Genomic DNA, 20,114 nt, shown 5'->3' with positions numbered 1-20,114 from the left:
AAACGCAGGGATCTCAGAAGGAGTAGATGAAGCGATTGAAATCGGAGGTGCATGATCATGAACCCCCTGACATCCCCAGCTTAACACAGACATTGTTTTCCAGTCCAGGACAGGATTATGAGTTTGTAACCATGGCAGACCAAGCACTACTACATCATGTAAATTATACAGTACAAGGAAGCGAATCACCTCCTGATGAACGGGAGTCATGCGCATGGTCACTTGTGTCCAATACTGCGGTTTATTCATAGCCAATGGTGTAGAGTCAATTCCCTTCAGAGGAATAGGAACTTCCAGAGGCTCCAGACTAAAACCGCAGCGTTTAGCAAATGACCAATCCATAAGACTCAGGGCAGCGCCCGAATCCACATAGGCATCGACGGAAATGGAAGACAGTGAAAAAATCAGAGTCACAGACAAAATGAACTTAGGCTGCAGAGTACCAATGGCAAAAGATTTATCAACCCTTTTTGTGCGTTTAGAGCATGCTGATATAACATGAGCTGAATCACCACAATAAAAACACAATCCATTTTTCCGCCTATAATTTTGCCGTTCACTTCTGGACTGAATTCTATCACATTGCATAGTCTCAGGTGCCTGTTCAGAAGACACCGCCAACTGGTGCACGGATTTGCGCTCCCGCAAACGCCGATCAATCTGAATGGCCATAGCCATAGACTCATTCAGACCTGTAGGCGTAGGGAACCCCACCATAATATCCTTAATGGCCTCAGAAAGACCATTTCTGAAGTTTGCAGCCAGGGCACACTCATTCCACTGAGTAAGCACCGACCATTTCTGAAATTTTTGACAATATATTTCCGCTTCATCATGCCCCTGAGAGAGGGCTAACAAAGCCTTTTCAGCCTGAATCTCCAGGTTAGGTTCCTCATAGAGCAATCCCAATGCCAGAAAAAACGCATCCACACTGAGCAATGCAGGATCCCCTGGTGCCAAAGCAAATGCCCAATTCTGAGGGTCGCCCCGCAGGAAAGATATTACAATCCTGACCTGTTGAGCAGGGTCTCCAGAGGAGCGAGTTTTTAAAGAAAGAAACAATTTACAATTGTTCCTGAAATTCAGGAAGGTAGATCTATCTCCAGAAAAGAACTCTGGAATAGGAATTCTAGGTTCAGACATGGGAGTGTGAACAACAAAATCCTGTATATTTTGAACTCTTGCCGCGAGATTACTCAGGCTGGAAGCCAAACTCTGGACATCCATGTTAAACAGCTAAGATCAGAGCCATTCAAGGGTTAAGAGGAGGTAAGAAGCAGCTAGACAGCAATTAAGGGCTAGGCAGCAAAACTCTGAAGGGAAAAAAATAAAAATAAAATTAAATTTCCCTTAAACACTTCTTTTTCTCCTGCTTCAGCCCAAACAATTAACACTTTGTGGGCCGGCTATACTGTCATGAATCCCAATGGCTAGGGGATAGCACAGGACAAGCAAGGTACAAATAAATAACGGACGAGCTCTAGGGTGATGGAACCTGGGCTGACCGCTGCCCTACGCCTGACAAACGCAACTAGAGATAGCCAGGGAGCGTGCCTACGTTGGTTCTAGACGCCACGCACCAGCCTAAGAGCTAACTAGTACTGCAGAGAAAATAAAGACCTCACTTGCCTCCAGAGGAATGAACCCCAAAAGGTATAGTTGCCCCCCACATGTATTGACGGTGAAATGAGAGGAAGGCACACACATAGAGATGATATATATAGGTTTAGCAAATTGAGGCCCGCTGTAAACTAGAAAGCAGAACGATACAAAAGGGGTCTGAGCGGTCAGCAAAAAACCCTAATCAAAAACCATCCTGAGATTACAAGAACCCATGTGCCAACTCATGGCACATGGGGAGAACCTCAGTCCACTAGAGCTACCAGCTAGCATAGAGACATAATAAGCAAGCTGGACTAAAAAACCAAACAACTGAAAATCAGCACTTAGCTTATCCTGAAAGATCTGGGAGCAGGTATGCAGGAACTAAACAGAGCACATCTGAATACATTGATAGCCGGCAAGGGAATGACAGAAAGGCCAGGTAAAATAGGAAACACCCAGCCTCAGATGGACAGGTGGAAACCAAAGGCCGCAACCCACCAAAGTCACCCAGTACCAGCAGTAACCACCAGAGGGAGCCCACAAACAGAATCCACAACACATTGCACGGCGAATAAGCCTCCTTACCTTGACAAGCCAGAGATGGTATGTCACTCTCCATAAGGAGAAACGATACCCCTTAGACCCCAACTATTTCCAAGACATTATTAAGAGCATTATTCAGTGGGTGAGACCTGGATTTGGATGGGGTGTAACCTGCAGCCGTAACTCTTCAGATAGGTTCAAAATGGTTCACCCAAAAACTTTTGTCTGTAACCCTCACTATCCCAAAATCAGAGGTCATCAGGCCTTTTTCCTGCCGGAGAAGTGGCCTCTCCACTCATTAAATCATCCATCTTATCTGGGCCTGGAACAGACTTTTACGGCATGATCAGTCCATAGACCATAAGATTTTAAGTGATGAGGAAGGATGAAATTCTCTTTTTGGAGCTTCATGTATCATCCCTCACCTCGAAGTCCTCCATCTCCAGCTGAAGCTGAGACACTCTGGAAGCTAGGTTGTCCTGACAGGCCGGAACAGACTCATGGGTCACTTTGGGTTCTGGGCCTGGGGTTTGGAAAGCATCTTTGTGCCAGACCCACATTGCAGCTTCCATAACATGAGATTATTCCTAACCCCCCCACCATCACCACCACCGTAGAGTACAATTGAATTTTTAGGAAGCGCAGTTGATTGCAGGTAACTTTGGTAGCATAGATATCTCATAGGAAAATAAGTCCTTTTCAAACCTTATACACACATATGTTTCCCACAATAGAGAGGAAGCTTTCCATTTAGGTTATTGACTTTCAGTGTTAGAAATCACATGAGTTTGTTTTGCATTTGTAACTGGTTTTATTCCCAAAGGTTAAATGAATTGTCAGTTATCATTCTGAGGCTTGTTTACCTAGTAAATGTTTCCATCCCTTTAAGACATCATATTTGCTTTATGTTATGAGCAGCCTTCAAGGTATGCTTGAAAAATCAATTGAGCGTGTAAAAGGAAATTAATATTTTATTCTATTGCAAAAAAAGAATTAAGAAATATATGAAATGGTATCAGAAGTAGGACACATTATTATAAGCAGGGTCAGATTTACCTATAGGCACATTGGACCAAATATCTAGCCAAGAAAACTCTGAGACTCTATTGAGAATTAAATGTTATGCCAAACATATCCTTATCACCCAAGTTATCCTATAATATAGTTAATACTTGCACCAATTGGGCTATGGGCTTGATCAGGATAATATATGCATAGTGTCTCCTTCATATTCCGTTAGTTCCCATGGTCAATAAGCAAACAGATTTGTGAGTCCCATTTGAAATTTAAAATGACATAATTAAGAAATGTCTAAGGGCCATTTCTTGGACATTTTCATTTAAGGGGACTAACTTAGGTTCTTTAAACAGTCCATATACTTCCTGATAACTTTTATTGCATTGCTCAACAGCACTAATATGCATAGAAGGAGCTCTACTACTTTCATTACATATCTACTGTTTGGATTTGTGTTCAAGCTTGTATCTATAAAAAAAAAAATTAGTATTTACACAGATAAAGGGATTTTGTTGAAGCCCATAGCGGTGCCCTGTAGCTACAAACAACACCTAAACAATTCTAAATATTGGTTTATACATAAACTAGTCCTATTGTGTTTGCAATATTGATAACATAGTCTATCCAACTTTAGGCATGTATTAAGGTCTAAAATAAGGGATATGCATGTCAATGTAAACAGCTCAAGTTCCCCTACACATATGCTGTGATAGAAAAGAAAGATCTATCATGTTTGATATGAGTCCTAATCTATATCATAAGAGCTATAATAACATTCAGCATATACCTATAAAAAGGCTATGTAAGAGCCAATGATGGTGCCCCCAACTGCAGATCCTAAAACAATCAATTTTTTTTTCTAAAAGATAGTTCACGCCTACTGTTTTGAAATATATATTCTGGCTAACATATTCAATCAAACCTTAGTAATTTATTTTGGTGTAAAATGAAGACATGAATGTGTATGGAAGGAGCTCGGGTTCACATGTTACAGTAAAGAATGATCTGACATGTTGCATTTATGTCCAAGCCTAAGTCATAAGAACCTGATTAACACTTAATAGCTACCCATGTTACAGGGCTGTCTGTAAACCCATGGCGGTGCCCTTTACTTATATATTTAAAAAAACATAATTATACAGTACAGACCAAAAGTTTGGACACACCTTCTCATTTAAAGATTTTTCTGTATTTTCATGACTATGAAAATTGTACATTCACACTGAAGGCATCAAAACTATGAATTAACACATGTGGAATTATATACTTAACAAAAAAAGTGTGAAACAACTGAAATTATGTCTTATATTCTAGGTTCTACAAAGTAGCCACCTTTTGCTTTGATGACTGCTTTGCACACTCTTGGCATTCTCTTGATGAGCTTCAAGAGGTAGTCACCGGGAATGGTTTTGACTTCACAGGGGTGCCCTGTCAGGTTTAATAAGTGGGATTTCTTGCCTTATAAATGGGGTTGGGACCATCAGTTGTGTTGTGCAGAAGTCTGGTGGATACCAGCTGAATAGACTGTTAGAATTTGTATTATGGTAAGAAAAAAGCAGCTAAGTAAAGAAAAACGAGTGGCCATCATTACTTTAAGAAATGAAGGTCAGTCAGTCTGAAAAAATGGGAAAACTTTGAAAGTGTGCCCAAGTGCAGTGGCAAAAACCATCAAGCGCTACAAAAAAACTGGCTCACATGAGGACCGCCCCAGGAAAGGAAGACCAAGAGTCACCTCTGCTTCTGAGGATAAGTTTATCTGAGTCACCAGCCTCAGAAATCGCAGGTTAACAGCAGCTCAGGTTAGAGACCAGGTCAATGCCACACAGAGTTCTAGCAGCAGACACATCTCTACAACAACTTTTAAGAGGAGACTTTGTGCAGTAGGCCTTCATGGTAAAATAGCTGCTAGGAAACCACTGCTAAAGAAAGGCAGGAATGGACATTAGACCAGTGGAAATCTGTGCTTTGGTCTGATGAGTCCAAATTTGAGATCTTTGGTTCCAACCACCGTGTCTTTGTGCGACGCAGAAAAGGTGAACGGATGGACTCTACATGTCTGGTTCCCAACGTGAAGCATGGAGGAGGAGGTGTGATGGTGTGGGAGTGCTTTGCTGGTGACACTGTTGGGGATTTATTCAAAATTGAAGGCATACTGAACCAGCATGGCTACCACAGCATCTTGCAGCAGCATGCTATTCCATCCGGTTTGCGTTTAGTTGGACCATCATTTATTTTTCAACAGGACAATGACCCCAAACACACCTCCAGGCTGTGTAAGGGCTATTTGACCAAGAAGGAGAGTGATGGGGTGCTACACCAGATGACCTGGCCTCCACAGTCACCAGACCTGAACCCAATTGAGATGGTTTGGGGTGAGCTGGACCGCAGAGTGAAAGCAAAAGGGCCAACAAGTGCTAAGCATCTCTGGGAACTCCTTCAAGATTGTTGGAAAACAATTCCCGGTGACTACCTCTTGTAGCTCAACAAGAGAATGCCAAGAGTGTGCAAAGCAGTCATAAAAGCAAAAGGTGGCTACTTTGAAGAACCTAGAATATAAGACATATTTTCAGTTGTTTCACACTTTTTTGTTAAGTATATAATTCCACATGTGTTAATTCATAGTTTTGATGCCTTCAGTGTGATTTTACAATTTTCACAGTCATGAAAATACAGAAAAATCTTTAAATGAGAAGATGTGTCCAAACTTTTGGTCTGTACTGTATATATTTTTTTAAATCTGAAATTTATTGTGTTTACAATAATAATTACAATTAATATAGTTAAACTACAGGTATATATTGGTCAATAATTATCACTACTTAAAGGGAACCTCTCACCAGGTCAGAAGTGCCCAGTTTTTATTTTTATTTTATTCCCACCGCTCCTCTGAGTATTCCAGAGTAATTATGCTGAGCAGCCCACAGAGAACCTGTGACCAAAAACCACTTTGTAAAGACCATAAAAAGTACCCCAGTAAGAGCCATATCCCTAAAACCGTATGTCTCAATATCAGTCATGAAAAATACCACGACAAACTAATGGAATCCTCACCCCAGAACTCTGTAGATTTCCCCAAGGTCGATGGTAAATGCAGCCGCCAGAATATTTAGCTTATATCATAACATGATTACTTACGCGGAAGCAGCTGACCAGAGCTGCATTTCGTTCATTGGTGGAGTTCTTCAGATGCCTATCAATGTAATGTTGATAGGCAAAACTACACACCCAGGTTGCAATAAAAAGTAATGTAGTAAGTAGAAAACCCATTTGTTGTTCTGCATTTTTCTAGTTTCCAATACCCAATTTCGATGATTTATAGGATCTCATATTTATAGGATGTCATAAAAATGTTTGAGTCCCCGCGGATCCATATCTCACGGCTCTTCAACAGCCTCAACACATGCAGGGATTGTCTGTTTGTTCGGCAATCTCTGCATGTGTTGTGGCTGTCGAACAGACTTGAGATATGGAGTCGTGGCAACTCGAACATATTTTGGAGGGCGCCAAAAATACTCAATTAATACTCGAGCATGCTTGGATATCACCTTATCCAAGCACGCTCACTCATCACTTAATGGGAGAAAAAGATTCTATGCACACAGAACGATCATTAATATGATCGTTCTGTGCACATAGAACATGTTATCTGCAGGACATACTCTGTTTATACCGGACAATGTTCTGCCAAGAATGATGGTTTTTTTTAGCCTGCTTAATAATCATTGCACCCAATGAACTAGTGCTTTTCTCATTTGTTAGATATTTGTCAGCTTGTTTAGATAAGCCTAGAGGCGGAATTATTCCCCAGCAAATCTGGACAGCCGATGGCTTTAAGTGAAAATGGTGTAATGCAGTATTCTTCCTGCAGGGGCGCTATCACGAAATGGAACACTTGTTGCCGGATTCCCCCACTGATTGCTCTATTACTGGGAAAAGGGAGGGACTCCTCGCCCCAATCCAAAGTTTTGCCCAGGCACCTGTACCATCATCTGGTCATGGCATCTAGCGTTATTATTATTAACAGCTTTCGAGTGATGGCTATGTGAAGGATGAACGCTCTGTAGGAAGATTGTGCAGCCTAGATAGGTCCACCAGGATCTTTTATTGTGTTTTATTACATAGCATTGAATTGTATGAAATATCACTGCCCAATATAAGAATCTGCTTATACAGGGCCATCCCCTCCAGGTAGAATGCGTGCAATGTAACTTGAGCATTTCTGGCATGTGTTTTATTTAACCTTTCCTTGCAGAAGCAGTGTGACGGGAAAACACAAAACCTCCATTTTTGTGATTTCTTTATTTTTAACTGGTTGGATAGAAGCCAGAGAGACACCTTTACCTGACATACAGGATGCCAGGGTCATTCAGACAGACTTATTTAACCCTTAATAAAAAAAAAATGGGTTTGCTTCATTTTTTTAAATTTCTCCCAGAAACAGTGCTACATGTCTTTGGGTTGTAGCCCTGATAAAAAGTATAGATACCTCTTGCACATATTTGTTTTAATTGCATTGGATGTACTATTAAAAATGAAAGATATTTGTAACTGGTTTTCATTAAAAATGTCTTACCGTTTGTCTTCTACAGTTTGCATATATTAGAACACAATGCAAGCTGCTCAATGCTATTCAGTACTCATCCTTTCAGGTTCAGATTTCAGTCCCTTTCATTTGAAATCTAATAAAATTAAACCAAAGAAATACCTTAAATAAGATCAGATGTGAGCTTAGATGAGTATTCAGATTAGGGCTCATTTCCACTTGCAAGAGACAAAACGGTCCGATTTACGGACCGAAAAAACAGAGGAAAATCATGCGATTGTCATGCGAGTGTCATGCAATTTTTTATCGCAACATCCATATGACATCCGTATTGCTGTCCGATTTTTACGCATCGGTGTCCTTTGAAAAGCCGGCAAATCAGTGCTGTGTACAGTAAAATCACAATGACAGGTTAGAATAGAATAGATATATATACATAGAATGTGTATATATACATATATATGTCAGTGAGACACCTATATATGTATATTTATATTTAATGCAGCGCTAGATAGCATAAAAGCCGCTAATTCAATTGCCGGCTTTTGCTCTCTCCTTCACAAACCCGACAGCATATGAGACATGGTTTACATACAGTAAACCATCTCATATCCCTTTTTTTATTACATATTCCTCTTCACTAATGTAAGAAGTGTCTGTGTGTCAAATTTGGGGGCTCTAGCTATTAAATTAAAGGGTTAAATCGCGGAAAAAAATGACGTGGGCTCCCGCGCAATTTTCTCCGCCAGAGTGGTAAAGTCAGTGACTGAGGGCAGATATTAATAGCCTAGAGAGGGTCCATGGATATTGGCCCCCCTGGCTACAAACATCTGCCCCCAGCCACCCCAGAAAAGGCACATCTGGAAGATGCGCCTATTCTGGCACTTGGCCACTCTCTTCCCACTCCCGTGTAGTGGTGGGATATGGGGTAATGAAGGGTCAATGTCACCTTGCTATTGTAAGGTGACATTAAGCCAGATTAATAATGGAGAGGCGTCAATTATGACACCTATCCATTATTAATCCAATAGTACTAAATGGTTAGTAAAACACACATACATTATTACAAAGTACTTTAATGAAATAAAGACACAGGGTGTTGTAATATTTTATTATTCTCTTAATCCAGCTGAAGACCCTCGTTCTGTAAAAAAGTAAAAATAAAAAATCAACAATATCCCATACCTTCCGATGATCAGTCACGTCCCACGATGTAAATCCATCTGAAGGGGTTAAATCATTTTGCAGCCAGGAGCTGTGCTAATGCAGTGCTCGTGCCTGTAAACAGGGTCGGACTGGGGCATCGGGACACCGGACAATCCTCCGGTGGGCCCCGCCCCCAGCCCCTGCCTCCTTCATTTGTGCCTGCCCTGCATGCTCATAGCTGCGGGGAGCAGGGCGCACTTTATTGTATAGCCGGCATCCGCTGGCAAACTGCACAGGTGATGGGAAGTGCAGGCACAGCTCCTTCCCATCACCTGCTGCCGCTGCCGGCTTCTATTAGGGTATGTGTCTGCAGCGCCCCAGAGTCCTGGTCGTTGCAGTACTGTGGCTCCGTCGCTAAGGGGGGCTATGGTACGTCTGATGGCACTGAAGGAGTTCATCTGACCAGGTATCACAGACACCAATACATTTCACAGTCTGGCCTCCAGGGGGAGCTAAGGGTTCTATTTATTAGGCCACTCCTCACAGTCTGGTAAAACTGGGGGTTAGGCAGGAAGTTAGAGAGAAAGCTGACTGGGTTGGAACCAGGCAACACCTTGTGGCAGAGGGTGTTGTAGGGGAAGATTCGGAGGGGTCCCTGTCAGGGGTGGGATCCTGACAGAGGCCTAGCAACCAGAGAGAACGTTACGGGACCGCGCCTGCACGATATAGCGGCGGTACCCCAAGAAAGGACAAGAAGCGAGGTTTATTGTGCTGAGTGAGAAACGAGATCAACGCAACAAGGAGAATACCAGTAGGAGTCGTGCTGTAAGACGAGGCAACATCCTATTGAGGCGCATAACCGGTGGCCGGAACGCGGAGGAAGTATAGAGCTCCAAGCCAAACTTCAAACCTACGGCAGGACAGTCAGTTACAGGCGGGCTGTCTCACCCAGACCCAGGAAGACACAGGGGGGTAACAACAGGAGTGGGGCGACGCAAGAGTCCCGGAAGAGCTCCGAGCCTCCCGTCATACGGGTGCATCCTAACCGTAAGATCAGGGGGACGTAGAGGGAGAACATCAGAATCGAGTTATGAGGGAACACGAGAAACAGACACAACAGTTGTGGGGACTATCCCGTAAGCACAGCAGGGGAGGACCACAACACACAAGCGCAGGAAGGTAGGCACAGATTTCCACCTGCAAAGGGAACTCTGGAGGTGCCATCGGACCGGCCGGACTTGCGCAGCCCGGTTAACCGTATTCCGGATTGAGGACTCAGAAGCCTTCAGTAAAGAGGTAAAGAGACTGCAACCTGGTGTCCTCGTTATTGACCGCGACCAGCACTACACCGCACCATAACGACATCCCATACCACCACCTTTTATTGTGCGCCCCTCAGCAGGGTCACGGACCGGGCTTAGCCACCGTGACAACCCCAGAGCAGAGACTCAGAGGCTCGGTACCGGGTACCCCTCGGCCCTGCGGCAGTGGGGGCGCTACAACTTGGCGTCACGAACAGGATCTACTTAAGCCTGAAGAATCAGGTCATGTGTGCCTTGGAACTGTGCTTTATTGTACTTGGACTGTGACTTATTGCAAAGACTGTGTAGTGCTACTGGCCGCCACTTGCCGCCAAAATCCGCCATTACAGCGCTGAGGAGAGCGCAGGAGAAGAAGAGAGGCGTGGAGTGGGCGTAGACAAGCTGGAGAGCGCGAACGACCATGGCCGCTCAGTCTAAATATTTCTGTATCCTGAGGACGTGTCCGTCAGCAGCCGAGGTCCGCCTCCTCATTCTCTTTGGAGGATGGAGACCATGGAGACGGGGCCGCCCACGAAAGAGACCACGGGAAGAGGATACTGGAGAAGAAGCGAAGATGGCGACGCCGGGAGCACCGCGTGGGAATGACCCGACTCAGCGAGAGGCTGCACAACCCGACACAGCCCCGGACACGCCATCGTTGCGGGAACTGACCCTTGCGGAGCTACCGATGGGCCGACCCCCCTGCCCGCCGTCCGAGGAGTGTGTGGCTGCAGCTGAGGCCCGGCAGATAGCCTACCGCCTGGAAGCCGATGCCCGTGTGATCGCTCGGCTGGGCCAACCTACAGAGGTCTGCCTGTCTCCGGTGTCCCCCGCTTCTTTCATCCCGACCGCGGCGGAGTGCGAGCTGCAGGCACAGGGCAGCAGGTAAAATCCTGACCAAATCTGCACCTGAGGTCACTGGCAGGTCACCTGCGTTTTTTCTGCAATGTAAGGACATGCTGCATTCTTAAAAGACGCGCCGCATGTGAGTTTTCTCGGGTGTGCCGCATGTGTCTTTTACTACATAGTGGAGACAGGATTTCATTAAATCCCCTCCACTATGCTGTAACATCTGGACGCTGCATTTTTTATGCATGCTGCTCAACGCTGCGTCAAAAACGCAGCGTTTCCTGAAAGTGGACACATACCTATACCCTTACTCTGCCAGGAGTTGCGTGTGTGTGTGCCCACCCTCACTTCAGCCAGCACAGTCAGAGGAACAGCTGACTGTGAAGCTGAGGCTGAGAGGAGACACACACACACAGCGGACCCGCAGTCACCTGTTTCCTGTGCTCTGTCCTTCTGCTCCTCTTCCACAAAGCCCTGGGCAGCAGTGTAAACGCTGATTGGCTGCCAGTCAGCGTTAGATTTCTTTGTGTGCGCTCACAGCACAGCTCAAGCAAGGAGCTGTGCTGTGATTGGTCAGCGGTCCTGCCCAAGCAGCACACAGCACAGCCATATAGTGTACAGAGGAGCTGAGGGATGGCTGCAGTCAGTGATACTGTAAGTACAGAACTATATGATGCCTGCACCCTGACTAGATCTCCGGCCACAGAGGCAGGAAGGGGAGGGGTCCCATGCAACCTATTGGTGACACAGGGGAGGGGGCCCACAGTGATAGTCTAATTTTCTTGTGGGCCTCCTCCCCCATTGTGTCAACCACCTCTATTTTACTGTGGCTCCCCTTTCTCTCTCTGAGCAGGCCCATAGGAAATTAGCGGTGAAACAGTGGGGGAGGGGCCCACAGGATATTGGGTGACACAGTGGGGGAGGGGCCCACAGGAAATTAGAGGTGAAACAGTGGGGGAGGGGGCCCACAGGAAATTAGAGGTGAAACAGTGGGGGAGGGGGCCCACAGGAAAATATAAGTGAAACAGTGGGAGAGGGGCCCACAGGAAATTAGAGGTGAAACAGTGGGGGAGGGGCGCCCACAGGAAAATAGAGGTGAAATAGTGGGGGAGGGAGACCACAGGAAAATAGAGGTGAAACAGTGGGGGAGGGGGCCCACAGGATATTGGGTGACACAGTGGTGAAGGGGGTCCTCAGGTAATTAACACCTTTACGACATAAGCCTTACATGTATGGCGCGTGTTAAATGCCAGTGTCAATCTCTGACAGCAGCATATAACACATGCCAACATGCGTGCGCATCATTCTCTCACCCATTGGCGCCCATGATGTGATCGTGGGTCGCCGATGGGTTGTAATGACAGCCAGGGGTCTTCTTCGTGTGGCCGGGCTTTAAAGGAGACTGTGATTTCTGCTATATGCAGTGATGCTGTGGCATCACTGTATATAATAGTGGAGCGCCCCCACACCGCCGCAGGGCCGAGGGGTACCCGGAGCCGGGCCTCTAGGTCTCAGTCCTGGGGTTGTCACGGTGGCTAGACCCGGTCCGTGGCCCTGTCCGTCAGTGGGGGACGTCCGGTGCAATAAGTGGTAGTAATGGTAGCGATGGAGCGGTACGGTTGTGGGGTGTAAGTCGCGGTAAATAACGAGGACACCAGGTTGCAGTCTCTTTACCTCTTTACTGGAGATCTCTGAGTCCTCAGTCCGGAACACGGTTCACCAGGCTACGCAAGGCCGGCCGGTCCAATGGCACCTCCAGAGTTCTCCTCTCAGGTGGAAATCTGTGCCTTCCTTCTAGCGCTATGTGTTGTAGTCCTTCCCTGCTGTGCTCACGGAAAGTAACCCCACAACGATTGTGTCTGTTTCTTAAGTTCCCTCACAACTCGATTTGATGTTCCTCTTTATCCACCCCTTCCCTGTATTCAGGTTGGAATGGCACCCGTTTGTCAGGTAGGCCTGGAGTTCTTCCGGGACCCTAGAGTCGCCCCTCTCCCGCAATTGCCCCCCAAGACTTCATAGGTGATATGTGGTAGACAGCCCGCCTGAGACCGACTGTCCTGCCGCTGTTTGGAGTATGGCTTGAAGCTGTATTCTAATCCACTCCCTCGGCGTTCCGGCCACCGGTATTGCGCCTCAGCAGGGTGCTGCCTCTTTCAGCACAACCCCTGCTGGTATTCTCCTTCTGCTTGATCTCGTTTCTCACTCAGCACAATCTATCTCGCTTCTAATCCTTTCTTGAGTCCCGCCGCTTCCAGGAGCCTGCGCGGACCCGTTACGTTCTTTCAATGCCAAGCCTCTGCCAGGATCCCACCCCTGGCAGAGACCCTACAGTCTCTCCCTTCACAACACCCCCTGCCACAGGGTGTTGCTCCGTTCAATCCCGTCAGCGTTCTCCTCTAACTTCCTGCCTGACCCCCAGTTTACCCACTATGGTGGGGAGTGGCCTAATGAATAGCACCCTTAGCTCCCCCCGGAGGCCCAGCTGTGAAACATATTGGTGTCTGTGATACCTGATTGGAGGAACTCCTTCGGTGCCATCGAACGTACCATGGCTCCCCTTAGCGGCGAAGCCACAGCACTGCAACGACCAGAACTCTGGGGCGCTGCACTCCCCCCTGGTTAAACACAGTACTCCGGGACTGGGAAGAAAAACAACAATACAGATTAGCAAAAAGACATACAATTTTGTTGAGTGCAAAACGATAAGTATACTTGAACAGGCTTCCCTTTATGGGAGGTGAGGACACTTTTAACGTTACAAATATGGTCAACATTATAAATTACAGGCTATACATAACTCCTGTTACCCAACCGGGTATTCTACTTAGTGCAAATTCTGGAACAATAAATTAACATTGCCTTTAAGAAACATACACTCTTAGTTTACCAAAGGCCTTCCTATAATCACATTACAGGGTAAGGTAACTTCACATTCTCCTACTTTGAACCTGCAGGACCGCCTGTCCCTATGGCACCAGACCTACTGCCTCTCCTTTCTTTTACAGGACCGCCCCGTTCAGCCAGGGCCTACTGCCTTTCGCTACTATACATAGTATAGACATAACATTCCTTTCGTTTAAAGAACTCTGAGCCCGCTCTACTCGGCTCCTTTAAGGACTCACTCTCTAACCCCTGCGGGTTCGCCTTCTGTCCTTAGTAACAAAGTAACTTTCTATGGGGACGCAGGGTTGACCTTCTATCCTCACCTTCATCATTACTTCCTTACTTTCAACTATGCAGACCTCTACATCTACCCCTACGGGCTCTCTGCATCTTTTCTTTCTGCAAAACATTATTTAGATTTCACATTTCAACAAGTTCAACACATATAACTTAGCATGTAAAACAGTTACATTTCTTTTCAAGGCATCATTATGGCATTACTGTTCTGCAACAGTATCTCTCAAGTTCAGTTTCTCACATCCCCTTTAAGAGGGGACCAAGTCTTTCCGAGGTAGCTCGTCTTCTCAGCCTACCAGCCCATGCAAAGGTTCCGGTATGGTATCTTCGCAAAGTGTCTTTAACTAGAACCGGTAGGAAAGGTATCTTCACAAAGTGTCTTTGGCTCAAACCAATAGGGAGCACCTTTAAGAAGGTGCAAACTATATACAAAAAGTTTGTATCATGCACGGTCCATGATTGCGGCAGTTCTTATAACATTGTGGAACAAAAAGCAAAAACGAAAGTGAAAGCAAAAATAAAAAGCAATAGGGATCCCGGGTAAACAAAGGGATCCCTTTAAAAGTTAACCCAGGACGGGTTTTAGCAGCAAAATAGCAAGGAAATAAACAATTAACTATTTACAGTTTCAGGTTTCCGAGGCTTAGTTGAACGGCTTCCAGGGCTGCACCTGGCACTTAACCCCTCTTGGCCCGGGAAGAGTGAAGTCCAGGGTTGCACCTAGTGCTGGACACACGCCGTTAATCCGTCTCTCATGTACAGTTAAATCATGCGCAGCGATGGAGATCTGCGCAGCTTGAGTAGGGGCATTTGCTGCAGCAGAGGTGGCGGCTGCTGCAAGATCAGTCACTGGCACGGAGTCAGCAGCTGTGGCACTAGCAGTCGCTGGAGTGGTGTCGGTCGTCAGGGCAGGGTCGTCCTTCATACCTGCTTCGGATGCGGTCCCTCCGGTGCCGGTCTGCTCCGTCTCCACTGCGGCCTGTAGCGCTGGTTGCAGGGCCTTGTACTGCGACGCTGTCATCTCTGCTTGCAGTACCTCGCTTTCCGGCAGGGCCTTGCTTTCTGGCTTCGGAGCGCTGGAACTTCTTTCTTGCTCCGAACCAGACGAGGCTGCCGACAGACGTCTGGCGAGGCTCCCGATGATGGTCTTCTTCCACCCGGCCTCAGTGCTCAGCTGCATCCGCCGGGGTTGATGGATCAGCCCGTCCGCTCCGGTCTGCAGGAGGTCAGCGTCAACTGTGGAGGTCTGGCTGCGGTGCCTCTCCGGGTAGCTGGGGGAGTCCTCGGCTCCGACCCCACGCTCCGGCTCCGGGCGGCTGGCCATGGCGTCCTCCATGTCGCTGAATTCTTCTTCCTGGTCCTTTTCCCGCTCTCTCCTCCGTGGGCGGTTTCGCTTTCTCTGTCTCTGCCCACCATTGAGGATCAGGAGGCGGATCTCGGCTGCTGACGGACACGTCCTCAAGGGGCCGAGATATTTAGACTGGGCGGCCATTGTCTTTCGCGCTCTTCAGCTTGTTCACGCCCACTTCCACGCCCTTCTTCTCCTGCGCTCTCCTTAGCGCTGTAATGGCGGCGGTTTTGGCGCGAACTTTTGGCGGCAAGTGACAATCCACAGTCTTTGCAATAAAGTACAGTCCAAGCATAACAAATCACAGTTCCAAGGCACACATGACCTGATTCTTCAGGCTTAAGTAGATCCTGTTCGTGACGCCAAGTTGGAGCGCCCCCACACCGCCGCAGGGCCGAGGGGTACCCGGAGCCGGGCCTCTAGGTCTCAGTCCTGGGGTTGTCACGGTGGCTAGACCCGGTCCGTGGCCCTGTCCGTCAGTGGGGGACGTCCGGTGCAATAAGTGGTAGTAATGGTAGCGATGGAGCGGTACGGTTGTGGGGTGTAAGTCGCGGTAAATAACGAGGACACCAGGTTGCAGTCTCTTTACCTCTTTACTGGAGATCTCTGAGTCCTCAGTCCGGAACACGGTTCACCAGGCTACGCAAGGCCGGCCGGTCCAATGGCACCTCCAGAGTTCTCCTCTCAGGTGGAAATCTGTGCCTTCCTTCTAGCGCTATGTGTTGTAGTCCTTCCCTGCTGTGCTCACGGAAAGTAACCCCACAACGATTGTGTCTGTTTCTTAAGTTCCCTCACAACTCGATTTGATGTTCCTCTTTATCCACCCCTTCCCTGTATTCAGGTTGGAATGGCACCCGTTTGTCAGGTAGGCCTGGAGTTCTTCCGGGACCCTAGAGTCGCCCCTCTCCCGCAATTGCCCCCCAAGACTTCATAGGTGATATGTGGTAGACAGCCCGCCTGAGACCGACTGTCCTGCCGCTGTTTGGAGTATGGCTTGAAGCTGTATTCTAATCCACTCCCTCGGCGTTCCGGCCACCGGTATTGCGCCTCAGCAGGGTGCTGCCTCTTTCAGCACAACCCCTGCTGGCATTCTCCTTCTGCTTGATCTCGTTTCTCACTCAGCACAATCTATCTCGCTTCTAATCCTTTCTTGAGTCCCGCCGCTTCCAGGAGCCTGCGCGGACCCGTTACGTTCTTTCAATGCCAAGCCTCTGCCAGGATCCCACCCCTGGCAGAGACCCTACAGTCTCTCCCTTCACAACACCCCCTGCCACAGGGTGTTGCTCCGTTCAATCCCGTCAGCGTTCTCCTCTAACTTCCTGCCTGACCCCCAGTTTACCCACTATGGTGGGGAGTGGCCTAATGAATAGCACCCTTAGCTCCCCCCGGAGGCCCAGCTGTGAAACATATTGGTGTCTGTGATACCTGATTGGAGGAACTCCTTCGGTGCCATCGAACGTACCATGGCTCCCCTTAGCGGCGAAGCCACAGCACTGCAACGACCAGAACTCTGGGGCGCTGCAATAGCACATGCGATCGGATGATCGCATCTTCATGTCCTCTAAGGGGGCTAACTGTACCAGTGAAAGGTAACAAAAAAATGTAAAAAATTCCTAAAAGTTCAACTAACCTCTTTTTATCCCAATGAAAATAAATATATTTAAAAAATAAAAAATAACACATATTTGGTATTGCTGTGGTCAGAAAAGTCCGATCTATCAAACTATAAAAACAATTAACCCGATAAGTAAACACCGTAAACAGAAACAACTTAAGGTACCGTTACACTAAACGACTTACCAACGATCACGACCAGCGATGCGATCGTTGGTAAGTCGTTGTGTGGTCGCTGGGGAGCTGTCACACAGACAGCTCTCTCCAGCGACCAACGATCAGGGGAACGACTTTGGCATCGTTGAAACTGTCTTCAACGATGCCGAAGTCCCCCTGCAGCACCTGGGTAACCAGGGTAAACATCGGGTTACTAAGCGCAGGGCCGCGCTTAGTAACCCGATATTTACCCTGGTTACCATTGTAAAAGTAAAAAAAAAACACTACATACTCACCTTCTGATGTCTGTCACGTCCCCCGCCGGCGGCTTCCCTGCACTGAATGTGTCAGCGCCGGCCGGCCGGCCGTAAAGCAGAGCACAGCGGTGTCGTGTGATTTTACTGTACACCGCGCTGAATTACCGGCTTTTCAATGGTGCGAGTGCTGTGCGATTTTTTTCTCGCACCCATTGACTTGCAGTGGCGAGTCTCGTCCGAGAATCGCAGCAATACGCAGCATGCTGCGATTTTTTTCTCAGTCCGATTTCGGCAGAGAAAAAATCGCGAATGAAAAGACACCTATTGAATAACATTAGTCCGAGTGTAATCCGATTTTTTATCGGATTGCACTTGTCCATTTTCCTCGCAAGTGGAAATGAGCCCTGGTCTGGAAACTAAACCAACATAGAGCAAGCGATTAGCACTGAACAGCACTGAGCAGCCTTCTTCGCCCTGGAACACATGCAAGCTGTAGAAAATAATCAGTAGAAAATTATTATGTTAAACCAATTTTTAATATGTTTAATTTCTAAAAGTACATACAATACATTAAAAAAAATATTAAAATTATTGCAACTTCCACATGCCCTTTAGAGGCTTATAGAGCAGCTTGCAGCTCCCCCAGCCACATCACCCAAGCTCTCGTAACTTTTAGATCTCTATTAGCAGAAAGTGGCTCTTGCCCTAGCAAACTCTCAACGTTCATTATTACAAACTCCTGTGGAATATCCAAGAAGGCTCCAGGAATGAGGATGGACCTCCAGGAGGTCGCTTAGGCGAGTCTCACACGTCCAGATAGAGTTATCCGTGTCCGTGTGTCCGTGTGCTCACTTAGGCCATCCGTGTGGGATCCGTGTGATGTCCGTGAGTAAGTTTTTAAGGTCCGTGTGCTGTCCGTGTGCTGTCCGTGTATTGCAACAATTTTTACAATTTTAACCCTGACAGGAAAAACGCACACAGACTGCACACGGATGTCACACGGACAGCATCCGTGTGCGGTACGTGTTTACACGGACCCATTGACTTTAATGAGTCCGTGTGATCCGTGCGCTCCCATGAACACTGACATGTCTCCGTGTTTTGCAAACGGACACACGGTCCGGGAAAAATCACTGATATCTGCAGAGACACATTCATTTTAATTTGTCTACGTGTGTGTCAGTGCCTCCGGCACGTGAGAAAACGGTCACCACACGTACCGGAGCCACTGACGTGTGAAACCGGCCTTATGGAAAGTGTTCTTTGCATTACACCTGGATGTTTTTGTATGGTAGACGGAGCCCTGGTGTCCAGGCGCACAGGGGGCAGTAAATGGGGAATAGAAGGAGCGTGGTCCATCAAAGAAGCATTTATGCTAGAAAATGTTGCTAACTTCTTCTAAAAGCATGCCAGATGCATGGTTATGGGGGATTTATGGGCAGCTCCTGCACCACAGAAGTGTCTGATATTAGCCAAATAAAAAGCAACCATGGTAGGTGAGTCGCCCTGTTGCATATTTTGCATTTGAGTAGTGGAATTTTAATGAACACCTCTGCAGACCATCCAAACCGTATGTCCCAAAGATTTCCATTCCTGGCAACGATCGTAGGGGAAAACCATGGCCATCAAGGAGAGTTCGAAGCCGGACTCGCAGCAATTACCTGTGTTAATCTAAAAAAAATATATATATTTAAAGCAAGTAGGGATGAGCTGCAATATCAGTCACAGCCTAAAGGCAATAGTGGCGCTGTTTTAGGAAAAAAAATAAACCTAGGACTTTGCTTTAAAGCCAAATCAGAAGCAGCAAACCCCAGAAGACCACTAGGATTACTTCTGCCTGCTGACGTCACAGCTTCTTTTTTTTTTTTTTCCACTTCCTTCAGATGCCCAGCAACGAAGGTGTCAACCAAGAGGTTTGCCGAACGTCAACAGTCAGCGCACTGTTCCCTTCCCCACATTACAGCGCATTTGTTGAAAGATATCCAGAGTCCTGTCATTTTCCCATGGGAAGACAAAGAAACAATAGCGCTTACCTTCGCATCCAACTCATCTCGTAGCCAAAGAGTAAACATTGCAAACATGAGACGGTTTAAAAGAAAGGGAGAGATAAAAAAAAAAATGTCGCCGGCAGAGAGTTACGTTACATAACTAGTTTAATTGCGTTTCTCTGAAAAACTCCGAAATATGGAGAAAGTGAGATATGCGGCTTTCAGGCGGCCGCCATCAGTGCAGTATTGTTCAGTGCATCCATCTCGCTCCTGGGGAAATCACTTTCCGCAGCTATAAAAACATATTCCGGAGTAGGGATCGGTCCCTAAAATAACTCTGTAAATAATCAGTCATTCACTTAAAAGAATCCCGACCAGTTCTGTGTACTCGCCGCATTCCCAGAACCTGCCGCAGGCACTTTCTTCACAGCAATTAAGGGATGGGCAGCAGTTGGCACGTTACCCGTATTGTCATGCCAATTGATTTGTCAGTGGGAAAAGAATGCATGGTGAGGAGCAGTAATCTGTACAGATCGGTGCGGGGTCGGGCCCTACAGTTAGTGTCCC

The sequence above is a fragment of the Ranitomeya variabilis genome, chromosome 2 (genome assembly GCF_051348905.1).
Source record: "Ranitomeya variabilis isolate aRanVar5 chromosome 2, aRanVar5.hap1, whole genome shotgun sequence".
NCBI lineage: Eukaryota > Metazoa > Chordata > Amphibia > Anura > Dendrobatidae > Ranitomeya > Ranitomeya variabilis.
Note: the sequence above shows the minus strand (reverse complement) of the source record.